Source organism: Sus scrofa, chromosome 14, assembly GCF_054392235.1.
Source record: "Sus scrofa isolate SSC_HxYL_T2T_F1_AM1 chromosome 14, Sscrofa_HxYL_maternal_Yorkshire_Landrace_v2.0, whole genome shotgun sequence".
NCBI classification, from domain to species: domain Eukaryota; kingdom Metazoa; phylum Chordata; class Mammalia; order Artiodactyla; family Suidae; genus Sus; species Sus scrofa.
Window position 1 is genome coordinate 81,104,060 of NC_139396.1, and position 26,306 is coordinate 81,130,365.

The window sequence follows — 26,306 nt, forward strand, 5'->3', positions numbered from 1 at the left end:
CTGACTCCGCCCCGCGCCTGGCCTGGGGACCTCGCACCCGCGCGCAGGCATCGAGCCTGCCCTCTGTCATGCCTGAAGACAGAAGAGACTCGGCACACTTCTCTGTATGAGCTGCTAACTTAAAAATATGGCGGACCGTGCTGGGAGTGAGGTCAACGTGAAGGTGGGAAAGCCAGGAAAATGTAGGTGATTTTTTTTTTTTTTTCCCTCAAGGCACCTTTGGGTCACCCTCTTGTTCCCTTGGCGTGGCCCTCGGAACCGCGCGGTGCATGGTGGGGTTGTAGTTCGTTGCCGCAGACGGCCTGGCTGGCGCCGGGAACAGAGAAGGCATCAATTCGCATCACCTGTGGCTATGTCCTCTCGGGAAGCAAACCAAACCTTAAAGAGTTGGGGAGTCTTTCAGTTTTCCATTCCTAGCAGTGACGCCGGCAGCTAAAGTGATGGAAATGTGCAAATCAACAAGTGGATGGCGTTGCTGGCATTTTCTCTAACGAAGGGAAACGGGCCCCTGTGTACTCCTCCCCTCGCCCCTCTCCCATTCTCCCATTCTCGTCGTCCTCCTGCCTCCTCCCGCCTTTCTCCTCTATGGGAACCGTGGAGCCAGACAGCTCGCGTTCACGGTGGTCTCCGCCACTGAGTGGTTGTGTGACCTCGGGGAAGCACTTCATCCCTAGCTTAGTTTCATCTGTAAAAGAGAGAAAGCAGGACCCACCTAGGAAGATCTTTGACCAGTAAATAAGTTACCATTGAGGCGCAGAAGACTCCGCTAAATATAAATTTTGATACCCTTCTCTCACCATCGCTCTCCAAAAAGAGAGAGGTCAGTGATGATAATAGCAGGTGTGCTCCACTAACTTGTGAGCATTTCATTGTAGGCAGGTACTGCCCTGTCTTTATAGACTTTGTGTCCAGCCCACCGCAACAGGTTCTTAGCACAGCACCCTTGTAAGCCTCGTTAACTGTCGGTGAACAGACGTTCCCATCTTCCAGATGGGCAAATGAGTGGCAATCCAGCATTCTTTAGATAAAATCTCAGGCTGAGGCTTGACTAGTTGTGTGGCCCAGGGCTTGCAGGGAAACCACAAGTACTTTTTTACTACATTTTCCCCAAATAACCCCCGTAATGTCCTGTGTTGTACATACAGTCTTTCCTCCTTAATTTAGGGGAAAAAAAAACAGTAAATGAAACCATTTGGATAGCATATGGCAGTAAATTCAAGCTCTTGACAGTCCTGTGTCATAGGAAAATTTTCTGCTCTAGGTAATTTTTTTTTTTTTTTGGTCTTTTTAGGACCACACCCACGGCATATGGAGGTTCCCAGGTAGGGGTTGAGTCAGAGTTACAACTGCCGGCCTACACCACAGCCACAGCAATGCCAAATCCAAGCCACCTCTGTGACCTACACCGAAGCTCTCTGCAACGCGGGGTCCTTAACCCACTGAGCAAGGCCAGAGATCAAATCCATGTCCTCATGGATACTGGTCAGTTCATTACCACTGAGCCACAATGGAAACTCCCTGCTCTGGGTGATGTTGAGGGCCTCTTCCAACTGGGAAGCAAGAAGCCTGCCAGGCACCACCCATCACATGTTTGCAGCTCTTTGAATACTTGTGTTGATTAGCTGAGTTCCTTGTGCGTGAAATGGGCTAAACTTTTGCTTTGCCGATGTTGGGAATATAATTCTGAGTTTCTGTGAGGTCTGAGCCTACTGATGTTATGCCCCCTAATATTTGATTAGAGATGACCAAGGGGGAAAAAAAAAAAAAGAGACAAGTTTGACATAATTGTAATCATTTTAATGTGACTCCTTCTACATCCAAGGATGCCAGTAGGTTATGAATATTTTTAGAGTCAATGCTTGCTTCAGCAGTGTCTGGGAAAACAGTATAAAAATACTCTAGATAGAGCAGCTCTGAAGACCTCAACTTTCCCAAACCTGAATCAGTCATACTTCTTTTTTCCAGCCACCACCCCTGTTCAGCTGTTCAGCCCCAGCTTTGTTACTTGAAGTGCTTCGCTCTGTTTCCCATAAATGTTAAGGATTAGGAGGTTTCCCAACGTGTAATGACTTCTCAAAGGACTTCATGGGAGGTGAATCTCAGGAATATTTTCCCAGCGCTAATTTGCATATGCAGTTACCCGAGGTGTCCCAACTGTGGCTACTCTTTGTCAGAAATGCCTTCGCACTTGTGTGGCAACTGGCAAAGGCATCTCCACCCCATCTCTTTGTTTTACTGCTACAAATACACACGCATAGGTTTTGGTGTTTGGTGAAACATATTTTTGTTCGTCTTTTTTTTTTTTTTTTAAGAGAAAATTACCACCCAGAATCAGGGAGAGGCAAGTAAAGATTTTCAGATTTGCATTCTAATTGCCCACACTTGACTCTGAATAAAGCTCTATGCCTCTTAAGAACACCTGTTTGTAGTAAGTTTATAAATCCCCACATTTGTCTTCTTTACAGGGAAAAAAAAATCACATATCAAAATTGGTTTTTGTTATTTTAAAAAGCATATCAAGTCAGAGAAGAAATTATAAGTTCATCCATTTCAGGGGGAATAAACTTTTTAAAAAATTTTAAGTGCTTTTCCTTTACAGATTAGATCATCTTCAACAAATATTTCTGTGCATAGTTTACACCTGGCAATATGACTTGTGCCTTAAAGGACACCACCATTTTCATATTTATTGAGCACCTACCAGATAATAGGTGCTGTTCTAAGGATCCGTCATTCCAGATGTTAGGAAGTTTATTCTCTAGTGAGAGGGGACAGAAAAAGAACTAACTAAATAAATAAAGCATTTGGCATTTAGAATAAGTGATCGTTTCGATAAAGAAGAATAAAGTGAAGGAAAGAGAAGGAGATGAGGGATGGGGTTTCCTGAAGTGGGGGTAAGAGTTGCAACTGAGATGAGATGGTCAGAAAAGATCAGACTGGGAAGGGGACATGTGGCCATAGATCTGAAGGAGGTGACCCAGGCAGCATGCAAATATATGAGGTATTCCCCCTTCCCTGTACACCAGTAATTCTCCCCTTTCTCTCCTATGCACGCCTCTTCTCTTTTATATTCCACAGCATCATTCCCTTCACTGTACAAACGTGCTGTCACATGGCATCTGCCACATCATACACATTCAACGCATGTTTGTTGAATGAATACATAAATGATACACAACTATATTATCCCTGTCTGTAGATCATTTACAACATTGCATTAGTTTCAGTTGTACAGCAGATTGAATCAGTCATACATATAAATATATCCATTCTTTTTTCCCATATAGGTTATTACAAACGAGTAGATTTTACTGTGCTAGACAGTAGGTTCTCATCAATCATCAGTTAATCATCAGTTTTATGCAGTAGTGTGTATATGTTATTCCCACCCTCTCAGTTCTTCCCTCCCTCCAACTGTTCTACCTATGGTAACTAAGATTTGTTTTGAAATGTGTCAATTTGTTTCTATTTTGTAAATAAGTTCTTTTGTATCATTTTTATTAGATTCCACATATAAGTGATATCAAATGATATTTGTCTTTCTCTGACTTTCATCATTCAGTAATGATAATCTCTAGGTCCATCTGTAGATCATCTTTTAATTTTGTTACAGTAGCTCTGGTTGAAAGGAAGTTTTAAAATTTTAATACAGTCAAGTTTACCAATCTTTTCCTTCAAATTTACATATTTTATGCCTTGTTTAATAAAGCCTTTCTTACATCAGGTTACAAAAATATTGCCCTCACAGTTCCCAAAGTGGCTCAACTGGTTAAGAACCAAGCTAGCAGCCATGACAATGCAGGTTCTATCCCTGACCTCACTCAGTGGATTAAGGATCCAGCGGCGTTGCCACAAGAGGCAGAGTAGGTTGCAGATGTGGCTCAGATCTAGTGTTGCTGTGGCTGTGGTGTAGGCCTGCAATTGCAGCTCTGATTTGACCCCTAGCCTGGGAACTTCCATATGCCGCGGTTGCAGGCCTAAAAAAGAGACCAAAAAAAAAAAAAAAAGTTTTTACCAGGTGACCTAGCTATTCCACTTTTCAAAATTTATCGTAGGCAGCTATTCAGAAATGTAGACAAAGATTAGATTTAGTTATGAACTCAACAGACTAAAGGCTAGCAAAATTTGGAAACGATTTTATGTATAAGAATAGGCAGGCAAGTTTAAGTTGTAAAAATTATGATGCATCCATCTTAAGAGTAATTATATAGCCACTATAAACCCATTTGATGAAAAAAGGTTAGTGTTTTTCTCATACAGTTTCAATATACAACTTTCATCAGGGCCTGAAATTTTACCTTACTTATAAGCTTATAAGTTAGCCTATTACTATTCCATCGATGCTGGCAGAGAAGGTGAGACTCCTGCATTAAAGATAAAGAACTGGGGAGTTCCCATCATGGTTCAGTGGTTAACAGATCCAACAGGGAACCATGAGGTTGTGGGTTCGATCCCTGGCCTTGCTCAGTAGGTTAAGGATCCAGCGTTGCCATGAGCTGTGGTGTAGGTCACATACACGGCTCAGATCTGGCGTTGCTGTGGCTGTGGTGTCGGCCAGCGGCTACAGCTCCGATTAGACCCCTAGCCTGGGAACCTCCACATGCCGAGAGTGCCACCCTAGAAAAGACAAAAAGACCAAAAAAAAAAAAAAAAAAAGATAAAGAACTGGGAGTTCCTGTTGTGGCTCAGCAGTAATGAACTCAACTAGTATCCATGAGGACATGATTTCAATTCCTGGCCTTGCTCATTGGGTTAAGAACCCAATGAGCTGTGGTATAGGTTGAAGATGCAGCTTGGATCTGGCATTGCTGTGGCTGTGGCATAGGCCAGAAGCTGCAGCTCAATTTGACCCCTAACCTGGGCACTTCCATATGCCATGGGTGTGGCCCTAAAAAGACAAACACACAAAAAGAACTGTATTGCATGAAGCAGTGTATCATGTTGCACTGGTTTCTCTTGCTCCCCAGGTTCCATAGGAGCAACACAGAGGAGCCCAGATGAATTCTGCACATAGCAGATTTGTATCACAGCTGAGGAACACTAAACTGGGGACTCCACTGCTTTTGTGGTAAGCAGTAAGCAAGCTGCATTTTTCTTAGAAATGTTATATCATCTCTCAAGTTTGCTTGCTTCAACCCACCCCCACCCTGAAAAATAGACCACTGATGTAATATATGTTTGCATGTTTATAGAGACTGCTTAAGAAGCACTAGGGGAGTTTCTTCATGGGTCAGCAGTTAATGAATCTAACTAGGATCCAGGAGGATGTGGATTTGATCCCTGGGTTAAGGATCTGGCATTGCCGTTAGCTATGGTGTAGGTCACAGATGCAGCTCAGATCTGGTGTTGCTGTGGCTGTGGTGCAGGATGGCAACTGTAGCTTTGATTCCACCCTTAGCCTGGAACTTCCATATGCCATGGGTGCAGCCCTAAAAAGAAAAAAAAAAAAAAAAAAGCCCTAGAATCTGTACAAATATATGCATGTGTGCACATGTACACATACACATATACATACCTGCAAGATGCTCCTGGCATCACTATTTATAATACCTAAAAAATTGGATGAGAAGGGGGGACATTAGAGGGGTAGCAGATTAAGAGGTATAAACTATTAAGTATAAAATCAGCTATAAGGATATATTGTACAACACAGGGAATAAAGCCAATATTTTATAATAACTATAAATGGAGTATAGCCTTTAAAGATTGTGAATCACTATGCTGTACACCTGTAAGTTATATTGTACATCAACTATACTTCAATTAAAAAATAAAATAAATGGCAAATTATTTAAATATCCACCAGTGCATTAGTTAACTAAATTTGGATACACTCATACAATGGAATACTATACTGACTTTTAAAAGAATAGATTTTAATAAATAAATTTTACTTAAAACAAATATTTAATTTAAAAAATTAAATATATTCATGTATTTACATTAAAAGATATTCAACATATATCATCAGAAGAAAAAGGCAAGCTGTAAAACAGTACTTAGTAGACAAAGACCTTATTTCATAATTTTTGAAATATGTAAGAGAGGAGTTCCCATCATGGCACAGCAGAAATGAATCTGTCTAGGAACCATGAGGTGGCAGGTTCGATCCCTGGTCTCGCTCAGTGGGTTAAGGATCTGGCGTTGCTGTGGCTGTGGCATAGGCTGGCAGCTATAGCTCTAATTAGACCCCTAGGCTGGCAACCTCCATATGCCTCGGGAGTAGCCGTAAAAAGACAAAATAAAATAAAATAAAATAAAGTAAAGTAAAGTAAAATAAAATAAAATATGTAACAGGTAATATATAGGAAAAATATGAGGAGGGGTGTTCCCATTGTGGCTCAGTGGTAACGAACCCAACCAGTGTCCATGAGGATGCAGGTTCGCTCCCTGGCCGCACTCAGTGGGTTAAGGATCAGGCATTGCTGTGAGCTGTGGTGTAGGTTGCAGATGTGGCTCAGATCTGGTGTTGCTGTGGCTGTAGTATAGGCCAGAGGCTATGGCTCTGATTCAACTCCTAGCCTGGGAACTTCCATATGCTGTGGGTGCTCCCCTAAAAAGACAGAAAAAGAAAAAGGAAAACTATGAGAAGGAATACACCAAATATTAACAGGGGTCATATCTGGATTCAGAAATAGGGAGAATTTTATTTTCTGAAGTATAAATTCCAATAATGTTTGGATGTTTCATTAACCAAGTATTACTTTTATAATATGAAAGAAAATACAAATTTTAAATTTTGTCGTAAAGACTGAAGCAAATATATCCTGGTGTTAAATGTGGGATTTTTTTTTTCCTGAATGATGTGATTATAGGAAGTTTCATTTTCATTTTCCAATTTGTTTACAATGCATAGACATTATATTTATGATAAAGAAGAAAATATTATTTTAAAAATTACTGTATTTGTCTTCACATGTTGGGATATAGAGGAGTTTTTTCCCTTCTCTCTGTATATTTCAAATTTTCTATAACAAGTTTATTGCTTAATATGAAACGAATGCGGTGAACCTGAATTCCTTTGTTCTCCAGGCATACCTTCCTTACAAGAATTAACCCTTCACACACTGGCGGTAAATTGGCCTTCCTTCACCACTTCTGGTGTGGCTACAGTTGGGAGGATCTTTAACACTCCAAGGTTTAGCTGGTCAAGCCGTGATAGTATCCAGAGATCACTCACTGGAGGGAGACTGAGCTTTTGCTAAGGCTGACTTGCTCCCCTGGCCCTTTGGGGCTCTTCAAACCACTAAACCTATGGTTCTCAACAAAAGATGATTTCCTTCCCCGGGAAGAGCTGACAATATCTGGAGACCTTTTTGGTTGTCATATCTGCAGGGCGGGAATGGGGTTGAAGCTGGCGTCTAGTGGATAGAGGCCAGGGATAGTGCTAAACATTTTACAATCCACGAAACAGCCCCCCCAGCAAACACGGACAACAAAGAAGTATCTGGTCCCACGTATCAATAGCGCAGTGGTTGAGAAACCCAGCACTAAATAAACAGGTACAGGGGGAGTAGGGGGAGTGGGGGGAGGGCCGAGTTTCTACTAACTGACCTTGACTATCAAAAGGGATACAGTGGCTGTTTCACAGTAGATGCTGGGAGGAGGGCAGCTAGAACAGAGGAGATCCTGGGGTCCTTTCTTGTATACTGTGTGCAATAGTCAGAATTACCAGCAAAGTAAACTTACAGGCAGGACCTTTAAGGATTTAAGTCCCACAGAAATAAAGATGTAGGTTACCCCAATAGATAAAGAACTTCAGCCAACTCCAGTGATAGCCAAAAATAGGCGGATCGTGGTCTGGGTGATAGGGGAGGAAAATGCCAGTTACAGCCTCATGCCCGGCTGCAGAAACAAGAACTGTAGGCTCTACCTCTACTTCCCGGCTTGCTGTACCTTACATTAAAAAATTTCCTTTCGGAGTTCCCGTCGTGGCGCAGTGGTTAACGAATCCGACTAGGAACCATGAGGTCGCGGGTTTGATCCCTGCCGTTGCTCAGTGGGTTAACGATCCTGCGTTGCCGTGAGCTGTGGTGTAGGTTGCAGACGCATCTCGGATCCCGCGTTGCTGTGGCTCTGGCGTAGGCCGGTGGCTGCAGCTCCGATTCGACCCCTAGCCTGGGAACCTCCATGTGCCGCGGGAGCGGCCCGAAGAAATAGCAAAAAAGACAAAAATAAATAAATAAATTGCAAATTCTTAAAAAAAAAAAAATTTCCTTTCCTTTATTTTTTTATTTTTATTTTTTGTCATGCCCACGGCATGCAGAAGTTCTGAGGCAAGGGATTGAAGCCGAGCCACAGCAGTGACAATGCCATATCCTTAACAGCTAGGCCACCAGGGAACTCCTCTTTTCCTTTTCTTTACCCATGCCATCCTATCTACAGTGTAATGATGGTTGTTTTTGTTTTTCCATTTGTGTGGAAAAGGTATTGTCCATGAACTATGGTAGAAATGAACCAAGAATATCCTAAATTCAGGGAATAGTGCCCCATGAAGTTGCATGGGATATTTTTTATTCCTGATCCTATCAAGTGGCACAAAGATTAAATGCAAAATAAGGGGAGTTCCCATTGTGGCGCAGAGGAAACGAAACCAACTAGGAACTATGAGGTTGCAGGTTCGATCCCTGGCCTCACTCAGTGGGTTAAGGATCTGGCGTTGCCATGAGCTATGGTATAGGTCACAGATGTGGCCCGGATCCCACGTTGCTGTGGCTGTGGTTTAGGCCAAGGCTACAGCTCCGATTAGACCCCTAGCCTGGGAACCTCCTTATGCTGCAGGTGTGGCCCTGAAAAGACAAAAAGCCAAAACAAAAAAATAATAATTCAAAATAAGAATTTCTGAGAAATTGAATCTCAATAGGTGCCTAAGACTAGAAACCACAAACTTTGGATAGGCTAAAAATGGTATTTTCAGGAAGATAGGCACAGAGAATTAAGAATCTCATTGAAAACTTCACTTGTGCAGCTGGTTAAGGATCCAGCATTGTGACTGCTGTGGCTCAGGTCCCTGCTCTAACAGGGGTCCTGTCCCTGGCCTGGGAACTTCCACATGTAGCAGGAATGGCCAAAAAAAAAATTCATTGATAATTTTCATAGAGAAAATCTTTTTTAATGCTAATAAAGCATGAATCTGGTTGGAGTATTTTACCCTTTCAGGAAATTGGTTGTTTGTTTTTTTTGTGGTTTTTTTTTGGTCTTTTGTCATTTTTAGGGCTGCACCCAAGGCATATGGTGGTTCCCAGGCTAGGGGTTGAATCGGAGCTGTAGCCGCCAGCCTACAGCACAGCCACAGCAACACCAGATTTGAGCCGTCTCTGTGACCTACACCACGGCTCACAGTAACGCTGGATCCTTAACCCACTGAGCAAGGCCAGGGATCAAACCCACAACCTCATGGTTCTTTGTCAGATTTATTTCCTCTACACCATGATGGGAACTCCTCAGGAAATTGTTAATGAAGAATAGATTTTATTTCATAAATATGTTTTGTGGTGTCTGGGGGAGGGGAGGAATTAGCTGCATTTCCAGGGTAATGTCTAAGTATGAAATCACATGGATAGAATTTCAAGGGTTATGCTTGAGTAAAAAGCATCTTCCTGCCTAGTGAAACGGGATTGGCGGCATCTCTGGAGCTCTGGGTCACAGGTTCAATCCCCAGCCCTGCACAGTGGTTAAGCATTGCCACAGCCGCGGCAAAGGTCACAACTTTGGCTTGGATCTGATCCCTGGCTTGGAAACTTCCATATGCCACGGAGCAGCCAAAAATAAATAAATAAATTAAAAAATAATAATAAAAGCATCTTCCTCTTTTACAAGCTACTCCTTCAATTTTGGCGACCAGTCCAGAATCCCTTAACAAATTCCTTTTCTGATAAACTAGTTGGAATGGATTGTATAGTTGCAAAGAAAAACTCTGATACAAAAATTGTTCTGAGGAGTAGTTGCAGGCTGCAGATCCTCAAGGAAATTGCTATTAGGTTTGGCTGGATCTGAAGGCACTGAGGATTCAGTGAGTGTTTCTCAGGTGGACTATAGCCTGCAGAGGCGAGAGAGTTACATGATCATGAAGTGTCAATTGACGGAAGGCTTTGAGCAGCAAGTTCTTTCTTTTTCTTTTTTCTTTCTTTTTTTTTTTTTTCCTTTTTTTTGGCTGCATCCACAGCATGCAGAAGTTCCCAGACCAGGGATTGAACCTGCATCATACCAGTGACCTGAGCCACAGCAGTGACAATGCTAGATCCTTTAACCACTAGGCCACCAGGGGAACTTCGAAATGGTCTCTTTCATTCCAACAAGGTTGATGGAATCCTAGGCAGTGGCCAGACAAAACATTTAAAAATCAGAGTGGGCATGATTACTATAACAGACAACATTATAGGAGCAATAATCAGAATGGCTGTAGATCGCATAGACCTAGGACCAAGCTGCCCACTTAGTTCCTAGCAAAGAGAGGCCTCACTTAAGAATCTGTGATCAATCATCACTGCCCCTCACCTAACTCCCATCCTGAGTAAGTTTATTGACTAAGCTCCTCAAAGAAAATTGGAGGTGGAGTACCGTTGTGGCTCAGCCCTTATGAACCCTGCTAGTATCCATGAGGATGCAGGTCCGATACGTGGCCTTGCTCAATGGGTTAAGGTTCCAGCATTGCTGTGAGCTGCGGTATAGGTCACAGACACAGCTTGAATATGACATTGCTGTGGCTGTGGTGTAGGTTGGCAGCTACAGCTCAGGTTCAACCCCTAACCCGGTAACGTCCATATGCCACAGGTGTGGCCCTAAAAAGCAAGAAAAAGAAGGAAAAGAAAAAGAAGAAAAGTGGAGGTAAGACACCCTTGAAGATGATACCAGTGGAGTTCCCTAGTGGTTTAGTGGTTAAGGATCCAGCAGGTGTCAGTGCTGTGGCTTGGTGCACTGCTGTAGTGCGGGTTCAATCCCTGGCCTGGGGATTTTTGCATGCTGTGGCGTGGCCAAAAAAAAGACACCAACAATAATATTACCAATACATTCTGTAAATTATCCCCTTAGTCTTCCCTTAAGGGACTTATGTTCATTTACCAGGATAATTAGCAAAAACTAGCTGGGATCCAGAAGGCTACTATGGGGAGTTCCCCTCGAAGCTCAGCAGTAAAGGCTCCATGATGATATGAGTTTGATCCCTAGTCTCGCTCAGTGGGTTAAAGTATCCAGTGTTGCCATGAGCTGCGGTGTAGTTTGCAGACATGGCTCGGATCTGGTGTTGCTGTGGTTGTGGCGTAAGCCAGTGGCTACAGTTCCAATTTGTCCCCTAGCCTGAGAATCTCCATATGCCTTGAGTGCGGCCCCCCACCCCACCCCCCCAAAAAAAGCAGACAGCTACTATGATAAATGTGGGATTTGTTGGGACTAGGTGATGAATAGAGTTTTTATCTGAGTCTGCCTTGTGATGGGTTCAACAGGACTCCTAACCCATTCCGTGCTTGTTTCCTGCACAAACAAACATATAGCTAGAATACAAGTATTCAACACTGGCAGAATTTGCACACTGACCTTCTGATCTGTGAAATATATTCTATGACTGTAGGAAGGACCACGTGGAGGTCTTTGAAGCTTTTCCTACCAAAAGACAAACCAGAGCCATACCACATTCCTAGGAAAATCAGAGATTCATCCCACCATCAGAGACTTGGTGATTTTTAACCCAACCCCGTGTAACTTGCCCCTTTTGCCCCTGCAAAATGAGTCTTGGATGGTTAGAGTGGATTAACATGAGTACAATTAGGCGGTGACTCCAATCACAGCTGTGCTTTCAGTTTCGGTCTCTTTTCCAACTCAAATGGAAACAGCCCCCAGGATCTGAAATGATACCTGTTGATCTGTTTGCTTCCACCTTCTAGGGGCAGCAGAACGTACTTTCTTTCTTTTTTTTTTTCCTGTTATTTTATTTTTATTTTTTATTTAAAAATTTTTTTTCCATTATAGCTGATTTACAGTGTTCTGCCCATGCTCACTTTCTTACTTCAAATTTGTGTCTGTATGAAACTCCAGTCTGTCAAGGTCTTACTCATTTCACTGTCTCATGTTAGACATGGCTCTGGTCTCCCCATGGAGAGAATCATCATGCCGGTAAGACCTAAATAACATTTTTGGGGCAGTTCCCATCATGGCACAGTGATTAATGAATCCGACTAGGAACCATAAGTTTTCGGGTTTGATCCCCGACCTTGCTCAGTGGGTTAACGATCTGATGGAGAAAGGTTATTACCTGTGGCCATAGGGAGCCTTGTGTCCTTTGAGAGTGAAGTGCCAGGGGACCACATAGGTACTGCAGCAGGCCACTTTAAAGGGAATATAAAAAATGGGGTAGTTCCTGTTGTGACTCAGTGGGTTAAGAACCAGACCTTGTGTCCATAAGAATGTGGATTCGATCCCTGGCCTCGCTGAGTGGGTTAAGGATCCAGTATTGCTGCAAGCCGCAGTGCAGGTGACAGACGTAGCTGGGTCTGGCGTTGCTGGGGCTATGGTGTAGGCAGGCAGCTGCAGCTCTGATTCAACCCCCAGCCTTGGAATTTCCATATGCCACAGGTGTGGCCCAAAAAGAAAAAAAAAAAGAAAATGGGAATCACAAAGGTGGTATGGTTGTTTTCAGTGGTTGCAAATAACTTAAGAAAAATAATCAAGGCATTTGCTTGCATTTGACAGGGTAGCAGTACACAGCTACTACTCTGGATATTGTTCTTTGCCACCTATGACTGACAGGCTGCCTTATTATTCTTCAGGGCAGCACATAAATTCACTCCATTGATGGTAGCATGCCAGTAGGTCCCAAAGAGCTGAAATAGCAGGCACCTGAGATGCCACGGATGACACATATTTACAGCATTTGAAAATAAAAATCCATGGAAATACAAGATCCTGACACATTACAGAAGTTGTGCCTTTAGGAGATTAGACTGTGTCAAGGTATTTTCACTCATATCACAAAAAGATATTCTAGCTGTTGCCTACAACCACAAGGAAAGTGGCCAAATGTTTGCTGGGCCTCTTTGAATTCTGTGAGCAGCATTTATAATTTCTTATTTTCCTGCTCCAACACATTTGCCAAGTGATGTAGAAAAAGAGAAAACTGCCAGGTTGGATTTGTGCCCCAGAGCACAAAGGTTCTCTCACTGATCCAGACCATAATACAAACAGTTCTGGTAACTTCTGCCTCAGCAGGTCTCATGCTTCTTGAAGAATCTGAGCTGATTTGGATGCTCTAAGACTTTGTCACAACTCACAACCAGAAAGTCACAGAGCAGGGCTTGAAAATCAAACCTCTTTTAGCAAGCCACCATTTTCCTCCTAAGCCACCTGCTTAGCTCACAAATATTCAGTCTTGCTTCTCTCACAAAGTTTGAGTTCAAGGACACAGATATCCTACTAAACATCACTTTAGCTGCATCCGCCCAATTTTCACGTGTCATTTTTCCTTTCTCTCTGTTGATGCAGTTTAAATTTCCAACATGATTTCTTCTTTGGCCTGTTACTTATCTTAATTGTACTTTAAATTTCCAGTTGTGTGCTATTTCTTGTTTTAGCAATCTTTTCCTTATTATTGTCTAAATGTAACTGCATTCTGGTCAGAAAAGGTGGTCTTTATTGGAACAATTCTAAAATTTGTTGAGGGAGTTCCTGTCGTGGCTTAGAGGTTAACTAATCCAACTAGGAACCATGAGGTTTCGGGTTCAATCCCTGACCTCCCTCAGTGGGTTAAGGATCCTGCGTTGCTGTGGCTCTGGTGACCCCTAGCCTGGGAACCTCCATATGCTGTGAGTGCGGCCCTAAAAGGATGAAAAAAAAAATAGTAAAAAATAAAATAAAATTTGTTGAGATTTATTTTATAGTTAATACATCTTCTGTTTTCAGAAATGCTCTGTGTCTTTTACAATTGCAGGATAGGAGTTCTACAGGGTTGATAATTAGCTTTTTTTTTGACTTTTGTATTTTTAGGGCCGCACTCACAGCATACAGAAGTTCCCAGCCTAGGGATCCAATCGGATCCATAGCTGCTGGTCTATGCCACAGCCATGGCAACGTGCGATCCGAACCGTGTCTGTGACCTACTCCACAGCTCAAGACAACACTGGATCCTTAACCCACTGAGTGAGGCCAGTGATCGAACATGCAACCTCATGGTTAGTAGTCAGGTTTGTTAACCACTGAGCCACGACAGGGACTCCCCTAAGTAGTTTAATTGTTTTGTTCAAGTCTTCTATATCATTACTTTTTCCTTATTTTATTGTTTGACCTTTCAATGACTGGGAGAGGTGTGTGAAAAACTTTCCCTGAGATAATAGATACCACTTTAGCATTTTTATACTTCTGCCAAAATTTATTTTATTGATTTTTGAAGATTCATTATTTGGTACATAGGAAATTGGAACTGGAGTTCCTGTTGTGGCTCAGTGGTTAATGAACCCAACTAGTATCCATGAGGATTAGGTTCGATCCCTGGCGTCACTCAGTGGGTTAAGCATCCAGTGTTGTCTTGAGCTGTGGAGTAGGTCACAGACATGGCTTGGATCTGGCGATGCTGTGGCTGCAGCATAGGCCAACGGCTGCAGCTCCAATTCAACCCCTAGCCTGGGAACCTCCATGTGCCAAGGTTTCTGCCCTAAAAAAAAAAAGAAAGAAAGAAAGAAATTGGAACCTCTTGGCAAATTGCCTTTTGCCATTATCTTTTTGTGAGTGTGTGTGTGTGTGTGTGTGTGTGTGTGTGTGTGTGTGTGTGTGTGTTTGTCTTTTTGCCTTTTCTAGGGCCGCTCCTGCTGCATATGGAGGTTACCAGGCTAGGGGTCTAATTAGAGCTGTAGCCACCGGCCTATGCCAGAACCACAGCAACTCGAGATCTGAGCCATGTCGGCGACCTACACCACAGCTCATGGCAAGGCCAGATCCTTAACCCACTGAGCAGGCCAAGGATTGAACCCGAAACCTCATGGTTCCTAGTCAGTTTCGTTAACCACTGAGCCATGACGGGAACTCCAAGGATTTTTTTTTTTTTTTTTAATCCTGTCCAACAACACATACATTTCAACTGGATGGTTAAGTATATCAACATTGATTATGATTACTTAAATGATATATTTCTACCAAATTATTTTGTTTCCTAATTATTTCTAATCTTTTTCTCTCTTCCCTTCCATTATTAAAAAATTGATTATGGATTTTATTTCTCTTTTATTTTTCTTCTCCACTAAATTAAAAGGTGTATGTTTCTATATTTAGCGGCTTTCCTTTAAATTTCATATTTATACTTAATAATACCAAAAAAACATATCCTTCATCTGTAAGAAATACGCTGTATTAACTCCAATCACTTCACTCCCGACTTATATGCATTGTATTGCATTTTGTTGAATTACATTACATTGTGTTACTTACATGAGCTACTTTTTATTTTTTTTACTTTAAAAATTTTTATTACATACTACAAAATACACTGCATGCTACATAAGACACGGTATAACCTTCTAGCAGGGGTAGACGAGCATAACTGAGTTATTTTTCATCAATCAGGAAAGTGCTTCCTTAATCAATGTTCTCCAAACCCTTTGTTACATGGTAACGATTAACTCCAGAGATGCGCCTCTTTCCATCAGATTCCACTGATGTGAAAAATGGGCAACCCTTTTTTCCTTGCCCCCGCTAGTGAACTTGTGGATGTGAGCAGTGGCCATTCCGGGGATGAACAAGCACGTGGCCATGACGGCGATCCCGGGGAGAATGTGGAAACACATCGCGACGCGGTTACCAAGGCTAAACCCTTCTTCCCAGCCCCTCAAAGGTGACCCCTCTTTTTCTAATTCCTACAATTTAGACTTATTATCTTCTTATGTGCCACCAGTTGATTTATTTTTACTACTTTCTTTTGTCTTCATATCTTCTTGAATCTTGAAGTAATTTTCCTCCATTAAAAAAAAAAAAAAAAAAAAAAAAAAAAAAAAAACCTTTTAGGAGTTCCTGTCCTGGTGCAGTAGAAACAAATCCAACTAGGAACCATGAGGTTGCGGGTTTGATCCCTGGCGTCGCTCAGTGGGTTAAGGATCCGGTGTTGCCGTGAGCTGTGGGGTAGGTCGAAGACGTGGGAACCTCCATATGCCTTGGGTGCAGCTGTAAAAAGCAAAAAAAAAAAAAACCAAAAAAACAAAAACTTTTAAATTGCAAAATATAACTCACATACAGGGGAAAGTACTCAAAATATAATATATTCCCCATAAATGGTCACAGGAACAATAGTAACATCCCATGTAACATCCATCCAGTGTAACCCCCATCCAGTCAAGAACTGGAGCATCACCAGCACCTCAGAAGACTTCCCTACTGCCTTCTCCCAATCACTGTCTTTCCTCGCAAGCAAGTGGAAATACTAAACTGACTCATACTAGTTCTTTTAGTTTAATGGGTTTTTCTGTTTTGTTTTTTTGTCTTTTTAGAGATGCACCTGTGGCATAGGCAAGTTCCCAGACTGGGGGTCGAATCAGAGCTGCAACTGCCGGCCTACACAACAAGCCACAGCAACACAGGATCTGACTGGCATCTGTGACTACACCACAGCTAATGGCAAAACTGGATCCCCGACCCACTGAGTGAGACCAGAATTCAAACCCGTGTCCTCATGAATACTAGTTGAGTTCATTACTGCTGAGCCACAATGGGAACTCTTTAGTTTTTATGTTTCAGACTTTCTATTTTAAAAATTTATCCTTAAAATGAACTTATTTGCAGAACAGAAACTGACTCACAGACTTTGAAAAACTTATGGTTACCAAAGGAGGCAGGTTGGGAATGGGTCGAGGAATAGGCTGCAGGTTTGGGAGGGAAATGTTCTAAAATTAGGTCATGATGATGGTCATACAGCTATAAATATAATAAAATTCATCGAGTAAAAAATGTATTATTTTGTGTATGGCTTCTTTTGTTCAGTGTTATAGTTGTGAAATTCAGCCACATTGAATGGAGGTGTAGTTCATTTTCACTGCTGAAACTTTGCTTATCCATTCTACTGTTCATGGAAATTTGAATCCCTTTCATTCTTCGGCTACTGCAAGTAATGCTGTGAACTTCTTATATAAACCTCTTGGTGCATGAAGGTACCAAGTGTAGTTTTTTGTTTTTGTTTTTTGCTTTTTAGGACCACACTCGTGGCATATGGAGGTTCCCAGGCTAGGGGTCGAAATCGAAGGCCAGCCTACACCACAACCACAGCAATGCTAGATCCTTAACCCTCTGAGAGAGGCCAGGGATTGAACCTGCAACCTCATGGTTCCTAGTCGGATTCATTTCCGTTGCGCCACAACAGGAACTCCCCAAGTGTAAAGTTGCTGGATAATAAAGTATGCATAGGTGCCACCTTCAAAGAAAATGCCAAAATGTTTTACAAATTCTCGGACCAAGTTACGCTCCCACCAGTAATTCATGAGAGTTCCAGCTGCTTCACATCCTCACTGACTCCTTGGTGTTGTTATTTACATTTTACCATTCTTTTTTTTTTTTTTTTTTTTTTTTTTTTTTTGTCTTTTTGCCATTTCTTTGGGCTGCTTCCGCAGCATATGGAGGTTCCCAGGCTAGGGGTTTAATCAGAGCTGTAGCCACTGGCCTACACCAGAGCCACAGCAACACGGGATCCGAGCCTCGTCTGCAACCTACACCACAGCTCATGGCAACGCCGGATCGTTAACCCACTGAGCAAGGGCAGGGACCGAACCCGTAACCTCATGGTTCCTAGTCGGATTCGTTAACCACTGCGCCACGACGGGAACTCCCCATTTTACCATTCTTCAGACTGCGTAATGATATTCCATCGTTTTGACTGAAATCTGCATTTTCTAATGACTAATAATGAAATGTTTTCATTTGCTCAATGGTCATTTGGATATTATCTCATGTGAAGGAACTGTTGCCCTTTATTTTTTTCTATTTAGGGCCACACCTTGCAGCACGTGGAAATTCCCAGGCTAGAGGTCAAATCAGAGCTACAGCTGCCAGACTGTGCCAAAGCTACAGCAATGCCAGATCCGAGCTGTGTCTGCGACCTACACTACAGCTTACAGCAAAGCCAGATCCTTACCCACTGAGCGAGGCCAGGGATCAAACTTGAGTGCTCATGGATACTAGTCAGGTTCGTTAACTGCTGAGCCATGATGGGAACTCCCAAATTAAGTCTTAATAATCAGTATAACAAATGTTAAGCCTAGCTTTCACTGCAAAAATAAGTACAAATTTGTAGGAATCCATTATCCTTTTTGACAAAGCCAAATTTGTTTTGCTATTGTTTTGTTTAGAATTTTTGCATCTATCTTATGAGATATTGTCTTTTAACTTTTCTCTCATATGATTTCTTTATTGGATTTTGGTCTCAATATGATGCTGGCTTCATAAAACCAAATGGAGGAGGGTTCTTCTTTTCTCGTTCTATTTCTCTGAAAGAATTTGAGTAATATTGGCATTATTTATTCCTTACATGTTGGAATTTATCACTGAAATAATTAGTCCATAAGTTGTGTGTGTTTGTGTGTGTGTGTGTGTGTGTGTGTGAAGGTTTTAAATCATGGATCAAATTTAATAATTAAAGGACTATTCAAATTTTTACTCTTCATCTTGTGTGTTTGAAAAGAAACTGCTCTATAAGTGCAATGGTCTATACATATAAGTTAGGTCCAGTTTGTTCCTCCCATTGTTCAAATCTTCTATATCCATACTGCTTTTTTTTTTTTTTTCTTTTTCCTTTTCTAGGGCCGCTCCCATGGCATATAGAGGTTCCCAGGCTAGGGGTCTAGTCGGAGCTGTAGCCGAGGGCCTACACCACAGCCACAGCAACATAGGATCCAAGCCCCACCTGCGACCTACACTACAGCTCACGGCAACAACGGATCTTTAACCCACTGAGCAAGGCCAGGGATCGAACCCTCAACCTCATGGTTCCTAGTCAGATTTGTTAACCACTGAGCCACGCCAGGAACTCCCCTTACTGATTTTTTAAAATCTGCTTTTTTCTATCAGTTTCTGAGAAAAGTGTGTGAAAATCTCTAGTATTGCAGAGTTGCCTATTTCTCCTTGTAATTCTTCTCAGTTATATATATAGCTGAGAAGAAATGCAGTTCCATACCTTCTTGCCAGCCCCTGCTCAGCTGTGTAAGAATGGGTCTTGGTGCTGGAACATTTCCTTACTAGGAGATAAAAGCCCCTGCAGCCTGGGCTGGGCTCCCTGCCTTGTGTGAGAATATGTCTTCCTGTCCTGGGCTTGATGTATATATATACTCCTTTGTTCTGCTTAAGTATGCCCGTCGGTAGCCCTCAGGCACGCCCCCAGTTTTCTGTATTTAGACCCCGCATGGGAGGGGTTGGGGTCCTTCCGCTGCTGCTACAAGTGAGAGATGGAAAAGCCTGGTTGGCTGCAGAACAGATCCGCTGGCCATGGGGGGTGAATGCGTTTCAAGAAGTTGACCTTCGGCACATTTTTCTTACTCACTCTTCTTGCTGTAGGTACACACTGGACCACTTGAGCCTGGGGTTCGTGTTTTCCATTTTCAATGACCTTGAATCACGCACATCAGCCTTTTAACCTTGACCACACTTGTGATGACAAAATATTCAATCTCCCCCCCCCCCCAACCTGGCACAGCCTCACCAGTGAGCAGTAAAACAATGTATAAACAGTTCCCTACAATTACGTCCCATCTGATTATTAGTTCTACACAAATTGTGTATTTATATGCAAATGATGTCTGTATATGTATATATATTTCTGTTAAATTAAAAGCTTGGCTTAACGTTTGCTGTTTTTCATTAGGAAGTTAACTTCTTTATCTCTAGTGACAATTTTTGCCTTCAAATCAACTGTTTAGGTATCAATGTGAAAGCAACCAGCTTTCTTTGGGTTATGGTTTGCATAGTATCTTTTTTCCATATTTTTGTATTTTAATCGAACCAGCCAGTTTAATTACATTTAAGGGAATGACTGATACATTCAGTTTAAATCTACCACCTCACTATTTGTTTTTTATTTGTTTCACCTTCTTTCTTCCTTGCTGGCATTCTTTTGGATTGACTTAATTTTTTACAACCCCCCCCACCCCAGGCCTTTGTCCATTTCTCAGCCTTGTGTTCTCTCTTTTACTTGTCTATTAGTGGTTCTCTAAAGATTGCAGCATGCATCCTAGACTTATCAAAACCTAAGTCATTTGGTACTTTTATACTCCTCATGAACATCAAAGTACTGCTTTCCTCCTTTTGATTTATGTGCTTGCAGTTTTTCTAAAAGAATCTGGGAGTTCCCGTCGTGGTGCAGTGGTTAACGAATCTGACTAGGAACCATGAGGTTGCTGGTTCGATCCCTGTCCCCGCTCAGTGGGTTAAAGAATCTGGCATTGCTGTGGCTGTGATGCAGGCTGGCGGCTGCAGCTCTGATTTGACCCCTAGCCCAGGAACTTCCATATGCCTTGGGTGTGGCCCTGAAAAGACAAATAATAATAATAATAATAATATACATGTGTACACACACACACACACACACACACACGCACACAGACATATACACATATATACCCCTGAAACTAACTCAAAATTGTGAATCAACTATACTTCCATTTAAAAATTTTTTCAATAAACTAAAAATGTTTAAAAAGCTTCTTGAGACATTATTACTATTATTAGTTTAGATAATTGATATTGATTGGTACATATACACAGTGGAATATTACTCAGCCATAAAAAGGAATGGAATAATGGCATTTGCAGCAATATGGATGGACCTGGAAATTATCATGCTAAGTGAAGTTAGTCAGACAGTGAGACACCAATGTCATATGCTATCACTTACATGAGGAATCTAAAAAAAGGATACGATGAACTTCTTTGCAGAACAGATACTGACTCACAGACTTTGAAAACCTTATGGTTTCCAAAGGAGACAGGTTGGGGGTGGGGGGATGGGCTGGGGGTTTGGGATGCAAATGCTATAAAATTGAGTTGTGATGATCATTTTACAATTATAAATGTAAAAAAATTCATTGAATTAAAATAAATAAATAAATAAATTACAGATAAAAAAAGTTCCATGAGACATTTTACTATTATTAATTTAGATAATTGATACTGATTGGACTGGTTCAAATATTTACCATTTTCATTGTTCTTTATTGCTTCTTGCATTTCCCATCCTCCATCTGGGAGTATATTTTCATCTGCCTGAAAAACACTATTTTGTATGACCTTCAGTGAAGGTCTATTCATGGTCAAGTCTCTTGATTTTTGTTGAGCTAAAAATATTTTTTTCTCTCTTTATTAGTTGAAGGATATTTTCTAAGCTGGTGGTTATTTTCTTTCAGCTGTTTAAAAATATCATTCCATTGTATTCTGGCTTGCACTGCTTTCAGTCTAGTTGTCAGTCAATCTAATTGTGGCTCTTTGTTATCTTTATTAACAAATATTTTTAGAATCCTTTTATTTTGTTTTGTTTTTTTGGAACAGATAATAGAAAAATAGAATAACAAGCATGTTTATTTACCAGTCTGTCTGTGAGCCACTGATTTTTTACTGATAACAGGCTTTTAGGAAAAGGAGGCAGGGAAAACACATTTTCAAAATGTTGAGAGCTATTTTTCAAATCTACTGCTTATTTCTTGTTATTTAAAATCACCTTCAAATTACATACAGTAAATAAAACTAGTCAAGCAGAAATATCTCTATTGGTTGTATTTTAAGAGCTGTAAGAAGTTTTATTTATTTGTAAATCTTTATTATTTTTTTAATCACCCAACACAGTGTGGGATAATTTATTTGTTGAAAAACTGAATTATATGTGCAATGGAGATTTCCGTAGAATGGACTTTGCTAATTTGCACCTCTGCGACATGGCTTAGCATTCCTCTGACCAAGTATGTTCTGTGTGTTGGTAGTTTCTGAGATTCAGGTTTAATTTTCTGGCAAGACCTCTTCAAAAATTGTTTCATGTTCTTCCATCAGGAGGCACATAATGTTTGATTGTTTTTTGTGTGTAATATGAGCAGCCATTGAAGATCAAAGAAGATCCATTAATTTATTGCAAGTGAATAATATTCAACCCAATTTTCTCCTCTTTGCTTACTATTTGAAATACTTCTCTAAAACATAACTTCTTCTCACTTGCTATTTAGTTACTCAATAGAAGAGTGTGTATAGGAAAAGCAGAATAAACGACCGATTATTTCCCTTTATTTCCCAATTTTCTAAATGATGGATTGGTTTACTAGCATCCTCTAATGATGATTTACAAGGGCTTTTGGGGGGGGATTTAAATATATTTGGTCTGAAAATATATATATTTCATATGTTTTGATTTATTGCCATTATCTGTGTCATCAAATTGTCCCAACTTCGACCTACACCACAGCTCACAGCAATGCTGGATCCTTAACCCACTGAACAGGGCCGGGGACCGACCTGCATCCTCACGGTTACTAGTCGGATTTGTTCTACTGTGCTGCAGTGGGATCTCCTTGTTCTATTTCTTTCTTTTTCTTTTTTTTTTTTTTTTTTTTTTTGAGGGCTGCACCCACAGCATATGGAGATTCCCAGGCTAGGGGTCAAATCCAAGCTGTAGCCACCAGCCTACACCACAGCCACAGCAATGCCAAATCCAAGCCATGTCTGCAACCTACACCAGAGCTCAGGGCAACAGTGGATCCTTAACCCACTGAGAGAGTCCAGGGATTGAACTTATATCCTTATGGATACTAGTCAGATTCATTAACCACTGAGCCATGGGAACTCCTCCTTGTTCTATTTCATAGCATTCTGTTTTTCCTTAGTTCTCAATTTTCTCTAGAATTTAATTGGTTTCTTCAAGCCTCCTTATTTCTTTCTCTTTTTTCTTTCTTTCTTTTCTTTCTTTTTTTTTTTTGTTGTTGTTGTTGCTTCGTCTGGGACATATGGAAGTTCCTGGGATTGAACCTTCACCGCACCAGTAACCAGATCCATAGTAACCAGACCCACTGGATCCTTAACCCACTGAGCCACCAGAGAACTTCATCCTCAGAGAGATTTTTATTCTGTGTCTTGGTTTCACAAAATATTTGTTTCTTTGATCATCTAGTTAAATCCGACATCTTACACATTTTTTCTTTTTTTCTTTCAAATTGTTTTTAAATTTTGTGTAAACCCTCTTTCAATCACTTGATGTGTTCTATTCTGTATAGAGAGGAACATTCCCCAAAGAAAATGGCAAATGAACAGGAATTCCCATAATTTTGTTTTATATGTCTGTGAATCTATTTTTGTTTTGTAAATAAGTTCATCTGTATTGTTTGTTTTTTAGATTCCACATATAAGTGATATGATATGACATATGTCTTTTTCTGACTTATCTCACTTAGTATGATAATCTCTAGGTACATCCATGTTTCTGCAAATAGCATTATTTGTGGCAAATTTTTTTTTTTTTTTAGGGCCATACCCAAGGTGTATGGAGGTTCCCAGGCTATGGGTTGAATCAGAGCTGTAGCTGCCAGCCTATGCCACAGCCACAACAATGCCAGATCCGAGCCATGTCTGCAACCTACGCCACAGCTCACAGCAACACTGGATCCATTGAGCAAGGCCAAGAATCAAACCTGCATCCTCGTGGATGCTAGTCAGATTCGTTTCTGCTGAGCCATAACGGGAACTCCTGGTATTATTTGTGAATTGCTTTCATTTTCCACCCTTGAATTCTGGCCACCTCAAAGTGAAACCGTCTTTACCACATCCAGAAAGTGTAACTTCCCAAAGTGAAAGGCTTTCATCAGCACTAGACCAGGCTCTCCTACTGTGCCAACTTCAGCTTTGATCCTGTGCTGTGCGATGTGGGTTCTGTCCGAAGGATATGCCGAGGTCTGAAGTATTTTTGTACAGCAAGGCGATTGTTTCATGCTGACACTATATGCCTTCCCTCCTCATCTCCTTCACATGGAGTCTGAAGGACCAAACTGTCTTCAGGGTGTGCAGTCCTAGATTTTTGGTTTGTTTGTTTTTTGTTTTTTTCTGTATCCATGAATTTTTTTTAAATTTTCTATTATTTCTTTATTTTTTACCTTTTTAGGGCCTTAACCCACTGAGCAAGGCCAGAGATCAAACCTGAGTCCTCATGGACACTAGTTGGGTTTGTTACTGCTGAGCCATGACAGAAACTCCTGTATCCATGAATTTCTGAAAGTTCTCACATTATTGGGAGAATTCATCTACCCCAAGTTATGATGCTTTGGTTTCAGTAGTGTTTCCTATTTAACCATTTAAAACTCTGTAGAAAACTCTTTAGAAAGTCTTGAAAATGAATGTTTTGATTATGAAGGAAATATACAGCTTAGAAGCAGTTTCTACTAGATGACAAAGTTAAAAAAATGGCTTCAACAAGCTACAACATTCTCTCTCATACACATAAATAAAATATGATCTAAGAGGCTCCGTCTTTATTTTATATTTATTTATTTATTTTGCTTTTTAGGGTCGAATTCATGGCATATGGAAGTTCCCAGGCCAGATGTCCAATCAGAGCTGTAGCTGCCGGCCTACACCACAGCCACGGCAACTCGGAATCCACCCTGCACCTGTGACCTACACCACAGCTCATGGCAACGCGGGCTCCTTAGCTCACTGAGTGAGGCCTTGGATCGAACCTCCATCCTCATGGATACGAGTTGGATTTGTTTCTACCGCACCACAACGGGAACTCCTAAGAGGTTCTGTCTTTAAATTGGTGAATTTGTCCTGGGTTTTTTTGGGGTTTTTTTTTTTGTTTTTTTTTGTTTTTTTTGTTTTTTTGTTTTTTGTTTTTTTGCTTTTTAGGGCCACACCGGTGGCATATGAAGGTTCCCAGGCTAGGGGTCTAATCGGAGCTGCAGCTGCCAGCCTATGCCACAGCCACAGCAACACTCGATCCTTAACCCACTGAGTGAGACCAGGGATCGAACCTGCAACCTCATGGTTCCTAGTTGAGTTCACTGACTGCTGAGCTACGACAGGAACTCCTGTCCCGGTCTTACTTATTGGAACATAGGACAGCTCATTTCCCAGCCTGTTCCATACTTTCCATTCATAGTGCTTTCTATTTCCTTCCCCTCCCCGCCACTTTCCATTGGCTAGATCCAGATGTCTGTTGATTTAAAAGTTTTCCGTTCTGTATGTTTTTTAATATAAAAATGAATTGTTTTTTTATTATAGTTGATTAACAATAGTTCTTGAATTTCTGCATTTGGTATGTTTGCATCTTTTTTTTTTTTTTTTTTTTTTTTTGGTCTTTTTGCCATTTCTTGGGCCACTTCCCGCGGCATATGGAGGTTCCCAGGCTAGGGGTCTGATTGGAGCTGTAGCTGCCAGCCTACGCCAGAGCCACAGCAACGCAGGATCCGAGCCACGTCTGCGACCTACACCACAGCTCACGGCAACACCGGATCCTTAACCTACTGAGCAAGGCCAGGGATGGAACCCGCAACCTCATGGTTCCTAGTCAGATTCGTTAACCACTGTGCCACGACGGGAACTCCTCTAGTGTACATTTTTAAATAACAGTTTAACTGAATATAAAATCCTAGGTGCAAATAACTTCTTTACTGCTTCAAGATATGACCCCATTGTCTTCCTGTAGCCAAAAAACCTTTAAATATATGGTTTCAATCTAATTCTTGTTTCTTTGAAGAAGACTGGCTCTTTGTGTGAGCTTTTTTTTGTTGTTGTTGTTGTTGTTGTTGTTGTTGTTGTTGTTGCTATTTCTTGGGCCGCTCCCGTGGCATATGGAGGTTCCCAGGCTAGGGGTCTGATTGGAGCTGTAGCTGCCAGCCTACGCCAGAGCCACAGCAACGCGGGATCCGAGCCATGTCTGCAACCTACACCACAGCTCATGGCAACGCCGGATCATCAACCCACTGAGCAAGGGCAGGGACCAAACCTGCAACCTCATGGTTCCTAGTCGGATTCGTTAACCACTGTGCCACGACAGGAACTCCTGTGTGAGCCTTTTAATCATTGTCTTTGCTATTCTTAAATTTTATTATAATGTGTCTAGATTTTTCCTTATCTGACCTCTATTTAAGAATAGCAAAGACAAGGAATTCCTGTCGTGGCTCAGTGGTTAACGAATCTGACTAGGAGCCATGAGGTTGCAGGTTTTGATTCCTGGCCTCGCTAAGTGGGTTAAGGACCCAGCATTGCCATGAGCTGTGGTGTAGGTCACAGACGCGGCTCAGATCCCAAGTTGCTGGGGCTCTGGCATAGGCCGGTAGCTACAGCTCCAATTAGACCCCTAGCCTGGGAACCTCTATATGCCGAGG

At 41.5% G+C, this 26,306-nt stretch overlaps 1 long non-coding RNA gene and 1 pseudogene across 1 annotated transcript; one reads left to right on the plus strand and one right to left on the minus strand.

The window, feature by feature from the left end:
* The first annotated feature begins 2 nt into the window (after window positions 1-2).
* On the plus strand, window positions 3-24,613 carry LOC146396814 (uncharacterized). The gene is made up of 3 exons (XR_014827918.1): window positions 3-182; window positions 4,968-5,068; window positions 24,485-24,613. It is a non-coding gene; the product is annotated as an uncharacterized LOC146396814 (long non-coding RNA).
* LOC102161167 (NADH dehydrogenase [ubiquinone] 1 alpha subcomplex subunit 1 pseudogene) lies at window positions 15,447-15,819 on the minus strand (annotated as a pseudogene).
* Window positions 24,614-26,306: the final 1,693 nt, after the last annotated feature.